The sequence below is a fragment of the Talpa occidentalis genome, unplaced genomic scaffold (genome assembly GCF_014898055.3).
Source record: "Talpa occidentalis isolate TD23 unplaced genomic scaffold, MPIMG_talOcc4v2.1 talOcc4.16, whole genome shotgun sequence".
Taxonomy (NCBI): Eukaryota; Metazoa; Chordata; class Mammalia; order Eulipotyphla; family Talpidae; genus Talpa; species Talpa occidentalis.
This window is the reverse complement of record NW_023601653.1, coordinates 8666205-8679672: the sequence shown is the minus strand read 5'-3', so window position 1 is coordinate 8679672 and position 13468 is coordinate 8666205. Positions and strand designations below refer to the sequence as shown.

Below are 13468 nucleotides of genomic sequence, written 5' to 3'. Positions count from 1 at the left end.
ATTAAGTCTGGGAGTGATGCCTGAGGTTCTGCATTTCTGGTAAGTTCCCTGGTGGTGCCATCTTATAGATTTTAGTATCAAGGGCTTAGAGGTCATCTTCTGTGTTTGTTGGAGATAGAAGTGCCCGGACAGCTTCCACGTTCACCCCTTCCACACCCACCCTGTCTTATTAATCCCATTGTCCGTAGTAGGGGTTCATGGCTTATGGACAAGTGCATGGTCTAAGGACTCGGAATGCCTGTTAAATGCCTGGCTTTAGACTGTATTAGCCGTGTGACCTTCAGCAAGTCACTTGACTTCTCTAGCTTCCATAAGCAAAACAAGGAAAATAACAATAACATCCTAGAATGTCTGAAACTTTGTAAAGTGTTTTTGCAAATATTAGCTACTATATTTAGTAATCAAATAGGTCTGGCTGCACAGCACATTTTCTCAGCTATCGAGTGTGGGCCAGGGACCTAGAAGCAGTGCTAGGAGCAATTCACAGGTGTCTGGCTGTCATATAGGTGTCTTTGGGAATGCGGTATTAGGGACTTTGCTTAATAAATAAAAACAAGAAATCTTTTTATATTAGATGACATAGTTGCATGAAGATCTACACTTCGTTTTTACCTTGCAGCCCCCTATGTCTCTTGACACTGTGGGCCAACACTGCTTGTGAACTAGTAGGACAGACACTGACACGTCACCGGGAAGGTGTGCCTCTGGGCCGGGGTCACACTCCGGGAAGGACAGTCCCGTGGCTCCCGTCACAGCACAAGCCCAACACTTGGTCTGGCTGCTATTTCACACTCAGTGACAACAGGACAGAAACTCTTTGCAGGCTAACAATTAACCTCACCTTCAATCCTTTTGCCTAATTCTCATTTCCATTTGGCAGGTTTTCTCAATGTGGGGCACGCTGGTCACCCAGCCAGGCTGAGCCCCAATTCAGCAGGAACCTTGGGCCCTGGACTTCACCTAGACCGAGGAAGTAACTGTCTGGGCGGTGCCGCCTGAGGAACTGGAGGGCTCGGGGCTCTTCCCACAGGATCCTCCTTCTTGTTCTCTTTTCCTCCTCCAGAAACGTGGGGCTAAAATAAGCCCAGAGGCTGAGGAAGGGATGAGTCAGAGCTCTCCTCATGGAGCAATTGCTGCCTGGCTGCTCCTTGTAAGAAACATCCCCACTGAGCCTGGGTTGTTTATGCCAAGAGAAGCACGCCTGAAAAATGAGCTCTTCGAAGACAGACTGGCAGCAGGCTCCCCTTCTAGGTGAAGGTCTGGAACTCGAGGAGGAGCATGGAGACCTCTGTGCTAGTAGCTGGTGTAAGGAGGAGACTGGTTGCTTTGAGCCAGGGAGACCTGGGGGCAAAGGAGGCCGAGACTGGCTGGAAGCTAGGTGGCCTGAGGCTTAGTCTCAGTTTCACAGTTCACCAAATGATTTTCAAGTTTCCCCATGACCCTGACATTCTTTCAGTTTTACTAAGCAGCTCCCCAAGTGCCAGGCCCCCAGGCTCCCTCTCAGGCCTGGGCAGAGTGGAGTGTTGGAGGTGGAGAAAGGAATTCCAACCTGACCTGTGGCCTCTGTGGCTCAAGTTAGCCAGATGCCATGGGCACCCCCTGAGTGAGCCTCCACTCTGCCTGGCACCTGGGAAACAGAACTACAGAGGTGGAAGAGACACAGTCCCTTCAAGAACTCACTGTCCCGAAGATGAAGGTGAGGACAGATCTGCACACCCACAGCACCAGCAACACCAGCTCCTGTTAAGGCCTGATTGGATGAGACTTGGAAATGGGCTTCAGCAGGGAGCTCAGTTCTGTTATTAGGGGGACAGGATGTCCTGAGCTAATTCCATGCAGGCTTTGTGGACTCCACCCCCACTCCAGACCAAAGCCATCAGGACATTGGGAAAGACAAATCCCGTCACCACCAAAGGGAAGGTGGCTGGGACCTGAGGGTGGAGTTAAGCAGCCAGGTTTGGTATAAAAACCAGACACGTGGGCCTTGGGGTCTCATGCTCTGTCGCTCACCTCCTGGCTCGCGGCCAGCTCTCAGAGTGCCATTTGGGATTCCAGATCGGTGGATAGGGTAGGACGCATTTAAGACTTTATCTCCCACTTTTCTCCCTGAGTTGTACATTTCCTCATTTCCCCTTCCCTTGTGAATAAACCTTTTATTAACCTTTCGCGTGTGCCTGCAGTGGAGTATTGGTAAGTTCTTTTAAGCGCGCGGGTGAGGACCCACAGTCAGGCACCCCATTTTGTATCGGGGCTGCCCTATAACACTGTTACTGGATTGTTCTATATCTCTGTCAAAAATTTCATGGAGAAAGAGGTCAGCATGCAATGACCAAAGAAGTCAAAATGTATTTTCTTCAGATGCTGTAACATTTTAATATCCATGTTTGTTTTCTCCAGACAGCAAAATTAAAAAAAAAAAAATTCAGGATTGGTATCCTCCCCGGGCGCACCCACAAGGAAGAGAAAATATTTGCACACAGAGCTGGGGTCAGTCAGCTGAGAAGACGGAGAGTAGGAAACTGAGGGGTCCCTAGAGCTGATCCTCACCCCACTCTGCTCATCTCACCACAATCAGCACTTCCAAAATGTCCTCCAATAACTTAGAAACAATGACGGTACTGAATTTTAAACATTTTAAATAAATATTAAAACAGAATTATATAGTTTAATATCCCCATTATCACAAGGTTTCATTTCACTTGATTTTATGAGGTATTATTTTCCCTTCCATTTTTTGTTTTGAAGCCTTAAAAAGAAAATAACTAAGATATCATACATAAAGAACATAAATAAAACATATATACAGAAGACTGAATAAAAATTAGTATATGTTAAATTAGTATATCACATATTCACATACACATATAATTATAAAGCAAACATTTTTTAATCACCAATCAGGTTTCATGGTCTTATAAATTCCCTTTTCATCTAAGCACATCTCAATTGATGTTTATCATTTGTAACCACACTAGTAATACAACATGTACAGCTGTGGGGTATACGTAGTATACAGTCGGTGCTCAACAGATACTCATTCTAACTGTGATTCAGTTATTCAGTCAACAAACATGCGCTGAGCTTGTATCATAAGCCAGCTCTGTATCAGGAACTAGAGAAAGAAAGATGGCCGGACAGGACGTCCCATCCCAGGACCAAGAGGAAGGCTGACAGAAACAGAAGAAACTGCTATCAGTTACACTCCCTGCTACTGGAGCTCTCTGCCAGTGGTTCTGGAACCTCCAGGAAAGAGTAATCCCTGGAAGGAGTTTTTGGATCTGCATAGGGCAGAGCTGCCCATTTTCACCACAGGGAACAACATGAACAGCAGAGACCTGGTTGGGCAGGTGTTGTACAACCATTCCAGGCTGGGTCGGTTTGTTATAGGACAGGGAGAGGGGCAGCCCAAACCCCGCAAACCTGCCTATTTTAAATGGGTTCTGCCATCCGCCGCATCAACACAAAACATATGACACTTTAATGGGAAGGATCTTTAATAAAAACTAGGAAACAATACAGGTGAGGCAAAGAGTCTAGTTTCTAAATGAAGCACCCAAAGTTACCCATCCCCTCGTGGGTAAAACTCCATCCATATGGGATCGGCCCAGAACAAGGCCCCAAAGCCTGCCACAAGTCTAAAACATCTTCCAGTGGGGACCCACAGAAAAGGGTCACAAACAACCGGACAAGCCCGGAAGGAAAAGAGCAAAATCAACATCCAGATAAAAGCTGCCATTGTCACCTCCCCACGGGTCTCACCCACATCTGTGTCACCCAGTCCACGACCAAAAGACAAGCACAGTTTCTTCACATGTCTCTAGGCTCCATGCGCCTCCTCCAGGTCTCCTGGCTCCATCTTGCTTCCTTCCTTCCTCAGTCTCTTCTGCAGCTTCTCCTCTTCCTGCTCAGCTCCACCCTCCCTTGGGTGGGGCAGGGAACCTCCCCCTTTCCTGGGGACCACCCTGTTACAGGTTCACTGTAGGTTCTCAGGCAGGCCTCGGTGACTTCACCAGTCTCTAACACTGAACAAGGAAACCAGCCAGCAGGGAGATAGCAACTTCTAACCCCACCTCCCAGCCTCTCCACTGAAAGTGACACTGTCCTTTATTCCCTCCCTTCTAGAGCCAGGTGCTCACACCTACACATGCACACCCCATGCTTCCTGGGACCAGGTAGCCGTGATCATGAGGAGTGCAGGATGGCAGGTGCCGGTTATTGAGGGTAGTGGCGGGAGGACATAAAAAGCCTGATTACCTCATTTACCCTACAGCAGGCTTGGCCCAGAGCACCGCAAGGAGGGTGAGAGGTGGAGGAGAGTCAGGAAAGCAGCTGAATTTTTTTCTTGGGGGAAGAGAAAACCAACAGCATCATATAACATAACAAATTAAGAGGGAAGATTCTCCCCACAGTGGGGTGGAAGATTTCCACATTTTGGGCTTAAGTAGAAATAATATTTATTGCCACATGTGACGAGTAATAATAATAATTCACAATATTTATAGTCTGCTGAGCACTGCACATGCGTTATAACATGTAATCACCACAAAAATCCCTGGTGGTATGTATTATTTTACAGAGGAACCATAGAATTTGATTATTATGAGTGTAAGCTCTGAAACGAGACTCTTTGCACTGAAATCCTGGCTTAACATTCACTAAACATGCACTCCAGGCAAGTAACTTACCCTCCCTGCCTCTGTTTTCTAATCGTTATAATGGGTATGAAAGTGCCCAGATTATGGACTTGTGGGAAGGGTTAAATGAGATTCTATTTGTGTACCTTTCAACCACTCTGCCTGAGCATGGTATCAAGGAGTGTTGCCTCTTATCATCCCATGGCACAAAGGAGAAAGTCGAGGTTTGGGGAGAAAAGGTCACGTTTCCAAGGTCACACAGCCCGTAATTAGCAAATTCTAGATTTAAGCCCAGGAAGTCAAACTAAAGAACAGAAGCTCTTCAGCATCAACTGAGCCAGGCTTGGTTGCTCAAGTGTGGATAGATCACTGTTTAACTTTGCCTCAAGCACTTTAAGTCACAGGCCCGAAAGTATCCAATCAGAGGAAGATGAGAAAATGTTAATCTCTTAGGTCATTGCCACCTTCAGGAACCTGATTAATTAATGGGTTCAACAAGTATTTATCCACTTATTAAGTCCCTACTAGTATTTCATCATTTTACATGAATTATCTCAGGTTCCTCCACCATGAAATGTGCAAGAATATTCCCATTTTGTAGCCCAGGGAGTGGATACTCAGTGGTCCAAAGTCACAGTTACCACTGACTTCTCAACCTGCGCCCCACGCCATCTGCAGGATGGGGCCTGATTATTCTGACCTTAATATGAAAATGGGTTCTCCCATGAAGAACCCAAGCCTAACCTAATTGGTACAGGGCATTCCACTGGCCATGAGGTTTGTTCAGAAATGAGCATAAATTTGAATGAAAGAGAGGCAAGGGCTGAAGTCTAAAAATGGAAATGCCCTATGACCCAGCAATACCTCTCCTGGGTAGTTATCCAAGGAATGTGAAAACCAAATTCAAAAAGATATCTGCACCCCTATGTCCAGAGCATCATTCACAACAGCCAAGACATGGAACCAACCTAAATGCCCATCACCAGATAACAAAGATGTGGTATACATACACAATGGAATACTAGCCAGCCATTAAAAAGGATTAAATCTTGCCATTCGTAACAACAGGTCTTAAATTTGAGATGACTATCCTAAGCAAAATAAGTCAGAAAGGGAAAGACAATTACCCTGCATGGGTGATCTCCCTCCCACATGCAAAATATAAATAACCAAAGCGAAAGATGAGCAAATCACAACAAAAACAACTCAAACTCTGAAAAACAGAGCGGTTACCAGAGGGGGAGGGGATGGTCATGGGGTGAGGGAGCATTGTGGGAAGGGCACAGAACTTTGGTGGTGAGTGAGGTGAGGTTTGTATATACATAGAGGCAAAGAAGTACCCTCAGAATTTATGCAGTAGTGTAAATAAACAGTAAATCAATAGAATGTTATTAAAATTAAAAAAAAAATGCAAGGGAACTGACCTGCAGCTTCTGCAAATATTGTCCTCACTCTTTGGAGCAAGCCTCAGCAGGAGACCATCTTGACCCTTGACCTCGCAGTGTGTGGATTTCAGCTCTGGGGTGCAGCTGCCACCTCCCTGTCAGCCTGAAGGTGTCTGGTGCGGGGTGGGCATGGCCAGGAGAATTGGAGACCAGATTGAGACAGTTTGGAAACTTCCAGATCTGTAAATCAAGGGCTGTCCTTATTGATCCGACCAGTCTGAGTGAAGATTTCTGAACAGATGGGGAGCTGGGTTCCAACACCACATGCAAACCAGGTGACCCCCAGTCTATGCTTTCCCGCCTCGACCGGGGGCTGCAGACTCGCTGGTACTCGCGCTGTTACCATCTGGCAGGAGGCTCTTGGCATTTTGCTGCTGTGGCTGATTTGATCATCAGACACAGAACCAGAGTGATGGGGGGTTGAGTCACTGTTTATCTGTTGGTGTAATTCTCCCATAATCAATATGCATTGCTGAGATAATAACAACAAAAAAGAGGAAAATTCCATGTGAGGCAGCGAGCAACAAAAAAGATCTGCTAAAAAAAAAAAGCTCATAAAAAAGCACAGCAGCGTGTGTGCGAGGCCTGGCGAGTCTGCTCACTGGACGGGTTCAAGGCGGGCCTGGGCGGAGGCCAGAGCCTGCAGCACAGCTGGCCCCAGAGCTCTTTGAGGCCTGATTATTAACTGAAAGAAGCTGGCTGCGTGACTGCTCCTACACTCCCCTGAGCTCCCCGGTGCAGAGAGGCTCTTCCATGGAAATACCCTAAGCTGAGGGCCACGGGCCCTGCGAAGGTCTTAAGTTTTTTTAGAGAGACCCTACAAATTCCTGTAATTTTCAAGTCAGAGAAAACCAGAGAGCTGGCCAGCTGTGCCCAGGAAATTTGGCTTAACACTGTTTCCACGTGGATCTGGATCTGGCCACCGCCCTCTCTCCAGACTAAGAGCTTCAAGGACAAAGCTCCGAGAGCGCGCTGAGGTGAGGCTTCACCACCAGGCTTGGGAGGTTGGGCTGAGGAGAAGTATTGAGGGGAGTGAGAGCACAGAGACCTCCCGTGGAGACAGAGCAGGGCGTCTCCCTGCCCAGGGCCTCCAGGAGCCTGAGGCACCTATGCAAAGCGCAGCGGGCTGGGTAGGTTCGCTGTGGGTGTGCTTCCGGACTCTGGCCCTGCACCTCAAACATATTAAAATGTCCCCCACGTCCCACCCCACATTAACTAGAATTGATAAATGATAAAATTACAAGTTACGAAAGTTTTGTACAAGCGGCAAGGATGCACGTTGCAGACACGCTGAATGAAACTTCACTTAGACTTTACGGCTCTCGGGATTCTGAGCCAATCACTTCACACCAGAGATCTTGACGATTTCTCTAGGACCTTGGAATTCGCAGGCCCCAGGCGCTGTCACCGGCAGGGCACCTAGAGCCTTCGAGTTTTTGCAGATGTCAGCGGAGTGACGCTCGGGGGAGACCAGGCTGAAGGAGATCAGATCCTTTCAGGCAAATTAGGTGGAGGTTTAAAGGTTTAGACCAAAAGCCGTGGGCACGAGGGGAGCATCCAATCCAGAAATCCCCTGCATCTTCTCAATCCCATTTTTCTAGGTACAGGGCAGTTGGCCACATAGAAATCAACAAAAGAAGACTCTGCACTAGTCCCTCTTAACATATAAAGCTTGTGATGAAATCAGCAAGACCTTGTGCCTGAAGTAGCGCTTGCTTTATATTTTGCAGATGAGGAAATGAAGCTGAATAGGTCGGGAGGTGATGAAAGTCACACAGTGGAGTAAGACCTCCAAGAATTTGGCAGACAGCAGAGCCCTCTGTTTAGAGCTTTCCAGCGAGCACTGAGAGTGGGGTTGAGCAGGGGTGAGGAGGGTATGCAAGGGTGAGAGGGGTTGAGATGGTGAGAACCCTTTGGAGCCCAGGTGTCTGGGGCTCCTGCCTCCTTGGCACATTTCCCTTCTGCTCCCATACAGGAGGCCTGCTGTGCCCCAGCTTCCCAGCCCCGACCTCAGCTACCCTGTGCCGCGAAGGACAGATCATCTTCTTGGGCTTTGTCAAGGGCATTAATAAAACAGCTCCTGTGGTTGTAGCCGTGTAAAGACAGACAAAGAAAATGCTCTGATTTGGAAAGCAGAGACCCACTTTCCAGCTGGAACTCAGCTCCTGCCCCCACGTCCCCATTCAGGATTAAGATTCCATTTCTCCAAATTTATAGGATTCATTTCAACCTCATGGATAATCCCTCCCTCCGGCTGCATTTACCTGCTGTTGTTTTTAACCTTGAAAAATGTCATGGCAACAAAGCTCAGAGGGAGGATCACAGTGTCCAGGGTTGGACAGACCTGAGCATGATAGAACTTGGCTTAAATAAATGAAATAATGCGTGAACAAATGGGAAGGTTGTACATGTAGGTTGCTTGAGGTCAACTTCCTCATCTGTGGAAGTTTCATGATGAATTAAATGATGCAATTGAAACCCAATAAATGTATTAAGTTACCTGGGAATTCAGGTGATTTGTGGGGAAGTATAACATAGAAAAGAAAGGGAGATGCCTTTGTTTTCTTCCAGGGGTAAGGGAGGAAGGCAAGGAACAGTGTTTGAGCTGAGGGAACAGACAGTGCAAGATCTAGAGACAATTGTATATTGCTTTCCTAGATTTGACCTCAACCAAAGTCTGACAAAGTTGGGTCATGGACTATGGGGAAGGGGTCAGGAGGAGTAAATTAAGGCTGGAGCACTCAGGCTAACTCAGGCAATTCAATGGTCATGTAAGGACCTAGAACATTATCCTAAGAGAAGTGAGAAGCCACGAAGGGCTTTAAGCAAGGGAGTAACATGATTTTTTTCTGTCTTATAACTTCACTTTGCTGAGGTAGATAGAGAACAGATTGCAGAGGATCAGGGCTGGAGAAACGTGACCCATTTAGAGGCTAGGGAACCAGTCCAGCTGCTGGCTGGCAGCCTTGACCAGGGAGATGGAAGTGCTTGTAGAGAAAAGTGGACAACAGAGACTCCTGCTTATCCTGTGGCTTCAGGAAGGGTGCTTACCCTCTCCAAGCCTGTTTTGTTCAATCATTTATGGAGGTTAACAGCAGGCTTCTTGACCCACAGTTGTAGAGGATTAAGATCACACACCTGCGTTCCTCTGACAGCTTCTGCTTCATCTGAGCACCAGCAGGATGGAAGCCATAGTGATCACTGTGAATGGTGGCAGAAAGGAACAAGGAGACATCACCGGAGGCACTTAGGATGTCTCTGTAATGACAGAAACAAACGAAGGGGCAGTGAGTACAGGAAAAGGCCTTTTTCAAAAAGAAATCCTGGTCAAAAGGCACAAATGGTCCTATGAGGAAGGAAGTGGAATGGAGAGAATAGTTGTCTGGAGAGGTAAATGTTCCTGTCTGGAGGTTGGTGACTCTCTGGAGAATTGGAACACAATGAGGCTGTGTCCAGAAGGAGGTCAGATGGGGTGGGTAGCTGGAACCCTTTTGAAGAAGGTGGGGAAATGAAGCCTGAGAAACACCCCATTTGATGGAAGCCTGACAAAAACCCCACTATTCTGGGTTTGGTTACAAGGAGCCCACAGAAGACATATAACCTGTAACCTGAGTCCTGCCTACCTGGCCTCTAACTCCCTGCTTGGAATTTGTATCCTTGCAGGAGTTGGGAGGGTGAAACCCAACAGGGGTGGAGGAAATAAATAAAAATTCAGGCAAGATGTTAAGGTGAGAGCATCTTGCTCTGTTAAATACATGCAAGTCTCATTACTCAAACAACTGACATGTGAAGATTCATTGTAAAATGGAATATTTTTGCTTTTGCTGATTTTTAAAGGAATTCACTTGTGAAACTCTCAACCATTGATAGGGACTATTTTGAGCATGAATATTGTGGCAGGAACTTGGCATTGAGCTTTACATATATTCATGTCCCGTATCACCCCAAATTTGTGTAGGTGGGTGTAGGGTAAGGAAAAATGTCAGGCTTTTCTGCCCTCCCGCCATCAAGATAGATGATGGATCCTTGTCCTGAATGCATGCCTGATGGCGGGCATCTGGAATAGGGTGTGGGCATAGGTAGATGGGATTCACCTGGGCTGAGACTGTGCTTTTAAGGGCGGCATCACGGGGATGCCAGCAGCAGCAGAAGCTGTTTGGTATCACTTAAATGTGGAATTTTTAAAAGCCATACTCCTAGAAGCAGAGATCAGAATGGTGGGTTACCAGGAGCTGGGGTGGCTGAGAATTGGGGAGATGGTGGTTACAAGGCACAAACTTGCAGTTAGAAGCTGAAGATGTTCTGGAAACCTGAAAGTCAATATTGTGATTACAACCAACAATACTATATTCTATACTGCAACTTGCTAGGAGACTAGGTCTTTGAAGTTCTCACCTCAAAATGAAATGACAATTCTGCGTGATGGAGGTGCCAATGAGAGCAATGGGAGCAATCACATTGCAATTTGCAAGTGGATTGAATCAACACGATGTGCAACTTCAATTTAAAGTCATATGTCAATTACATCTTAATTAAAAAGACACAGGAGAGCATGGGAGGTAGACTCACTTGTTTCAGATTGAACTTTCGACTGAAAATCTGGAGTGAGTGAATATGAACATTTGCTTGAAGACATCAAAGAGAAACAAAGGAGTCAATATCATTAAAAAAATAAAAAAGTAAGGCCTGACACCAATATTTGGTACAATTTTACCTTTCAAGGCATTTTATTAATTTTAATGGGATTGCGAACAGCTGAGCAGACAGCTCTCCAGAATCATAGGGTGAAGGGGCAAAAATTAGGATCTGGTGCCATCAAAGTGGAGAATTCTGGTAAACATACCAGGCTTTCCACTGGAACCTCTAAATGTTTATCTGTGAGGACCATAGATGAGCAGACAAGAGACCAGCTCTCTTAAACTCTGCAGTCAGCTTTGAAAAGCTTATTAACTTATTGGAATAAGATGATCCCTACCCAAGTGAAAGCAAACCCACTATGGGGGAAGAAAACGTGGAGAGCAGAGTGGCTCAATCTGGCCATGACTGATATTTTGGATCAGATAATTCTTTGTGGTAAAAGGGTTGGGGGTCTGCTGAACCAACCCCCTGGCCTCACCCTCTAGATGTCTGTAGCACCTCTATCAGTTGACAAACTGACCACCTGCAGACATTGCCAAAGGTACCTTGAGAGACAAAATCACCTGTAAAAACTGATGTTGCTCCTGGGATTACTCATATTTTTTCATTTCCAACATTTAACACTAAAACAACTGCAGCTTTCCTGCCCACTGCATCTATGCAGGTGCCTTTCTTTTTCTTTCTCCTTTTCCTAATAAACCTGTCCTTTTAAAATATTAAAAAAATGAATAAATAAAGCAAAACAGCCATGCACTGAAAAGATGGAAATCAATTGCAAATAATGAGGAACAAAATACACTCACAGGAAATACAAATAATGGACATATCAGACATGGATATTAAACAACTCTTAATAACATGGCTAAGAAAGTCAATATTAGATGAAGAATGTCAGTAGATCATGAAAAACAAATAAGGAATAAAATATAAGCTTTAGAATTTAAAATGCAAAAACTGAAATTAATAACTCAGCAGAGGGTATAATAGCAGTCGATGCGAGATGACTGAGTAGGGAGCGATAGCAGAGAAAAATATATACAAGGAAGCTCAGAGAGACAGGAAGAACACACAAAAAACATAAGACATACTGCATGCACAATTTAGCACATGCATGTATCAGCGAGGACTCGGTTATGACACAGAAGCCACCCTTATTATTCCAGATACGAACATTTCATTAATGAATCTTGATTGCTTGTGCTCAGCTTGCATTTTCCAATGCAGCAGGCAGTTCATTTCTACATATTATAAACAAGCAAAGACTACAGCACCAAACACGTAGGTTAAGAGCCTTTACCTCTTAATGGCAAAATTAAGTGATCTTGGTCTTTTAAACTAACTCCTCTAAGCCTCATTTCCCTTCTGAAAATAGTTACCATCAAATTTTTTTCTCATAGTAATTTTGTAGAACTTAAAAAAGAATGTTACACAGATAAGTGTTAATCATAGTAGCAAAACAATACGTCCCAGGTACTCTGTAAATTTAATTGACCGATATGAACACATTGAATAAATAGTACCAGGTCTAGGCATTCCATTAGCAGGAGTTTCTCAATGCACTATGTACTTTTTAAGGACAAATCCCCATCCCAGGCCTGTTTGACCTATACTCAAATTCCTGCTTGGAAAAACATTTTGAATGATCGTGGGATAGACTTAGGGATGAAGAGAACCCACTTGCTTGAGCCTGGCTCTCTGTGTGTGCAGTTGCTCCAGAACAAACGTGGTGAGTCACCATCTTAGAGGTTTCAGCCATGGGCCATGGCCACTTCTGAGCTTGAGGGCTGTCCAGAGTGACCTCAGGCCACTGAGCTGTTGAGCATCAATCTCCTCTATGTCGCTGCTCAGGACTGGCGGTAAATATTTGAAGAATCTTCATAACTTGTAATAGTGTCTGGTTAGGATGCACCAGAGACCATGGCCAAGCCTTAGGTTTGGCTGCTTGCACACCCCAAAACCTCTGCATGTATGCATGCATGTGTGTGTGTGTGTGTGTGTGTGTGTGTGAGAGAGAGAGAGAGAGAGAGAGAGATACCAGAGCAGAAAGTTTCCCTCTTCTCTTCCCCAAAGTCAGCTTTTTTTTTAACTTGTCCCACTTAAGCACACTTCCCTTCCCACCCCTCACTAAATTTCAGAGTTGACTGTACAACCGTCTCACCGGTTCCTTGGGTGGGATGATTCTCAAGAGTCTTGTCGCCTGTAACATGCTTATTTAAACTCTGGGGCTTCCTAATGAGCCTGACCGCCTTGGTGGGTGGGCAGCGCCGCCCAGTGCTCGATTATGGGAACTGCAGACATGATCCTTTTTGTCTCAGCTCCCACGTGTGCCAACAATGTATTACTGGGATGGTTTGAAGGTTCCGTGGCTGTCAGTGTGTCTAAGTGGGGATGGAAAAGTTTTTTTTATCGCTAGGGGAGAGTGGCGTGAGATGAATCTGGAAAGGCAAGCAGAGGCGTTGAACTGCATCCCGAGACCATGTGAAGCTGCTCATTACCTGCCAGCATCTCAGGCAGTTCAGGTTTTTATGCCTTTGTCCACCCACTGGCCCTTCCCACAGTACTTTGTCCAGGTCTCCTGGGAGATTGAGCTGAAGCGTCACCTCTATGAAGCCCTGTCTGATCATCACTCCCTGCCTCCCTGATAGAATCAATCATTTTTTTCCTGCCCCCATGAAGTCCCCATCTCTTTACCACTTAAATGAATCAATGTTTATTTGTCTCGCACGTAGCCTGTAGGTCCTGGAATGTGAA

The 13468-nt window shown here is 45.8% G+C and overlaps 1 protein-coding gene across 1 annotated transcript in view; it reads right to left on the bottom strand.

Moving 5' to 3' along the window:
* SYN3 (synapsin III) overlaps window positions 1-9330 on the bottom strand; it is a 404870-nt gene extending 395540 nt beyond the window's left edge. The window contains exons 1-2 of the mRNA XM_054696079.1: window positions 9218-9330; window positions 6059-6259 (exon numbers count right to left, since the gene is read on the bottom strand). The gene's annotated coding sequence lies outside the window, so the exon portion shown is untranslated. The remainder of the gene's footprint in view (window positions 1-6058; window positions 6260-9217) is intronic.
* Window positions 9331-13468: the final 4138 nt, after the last annotated feature.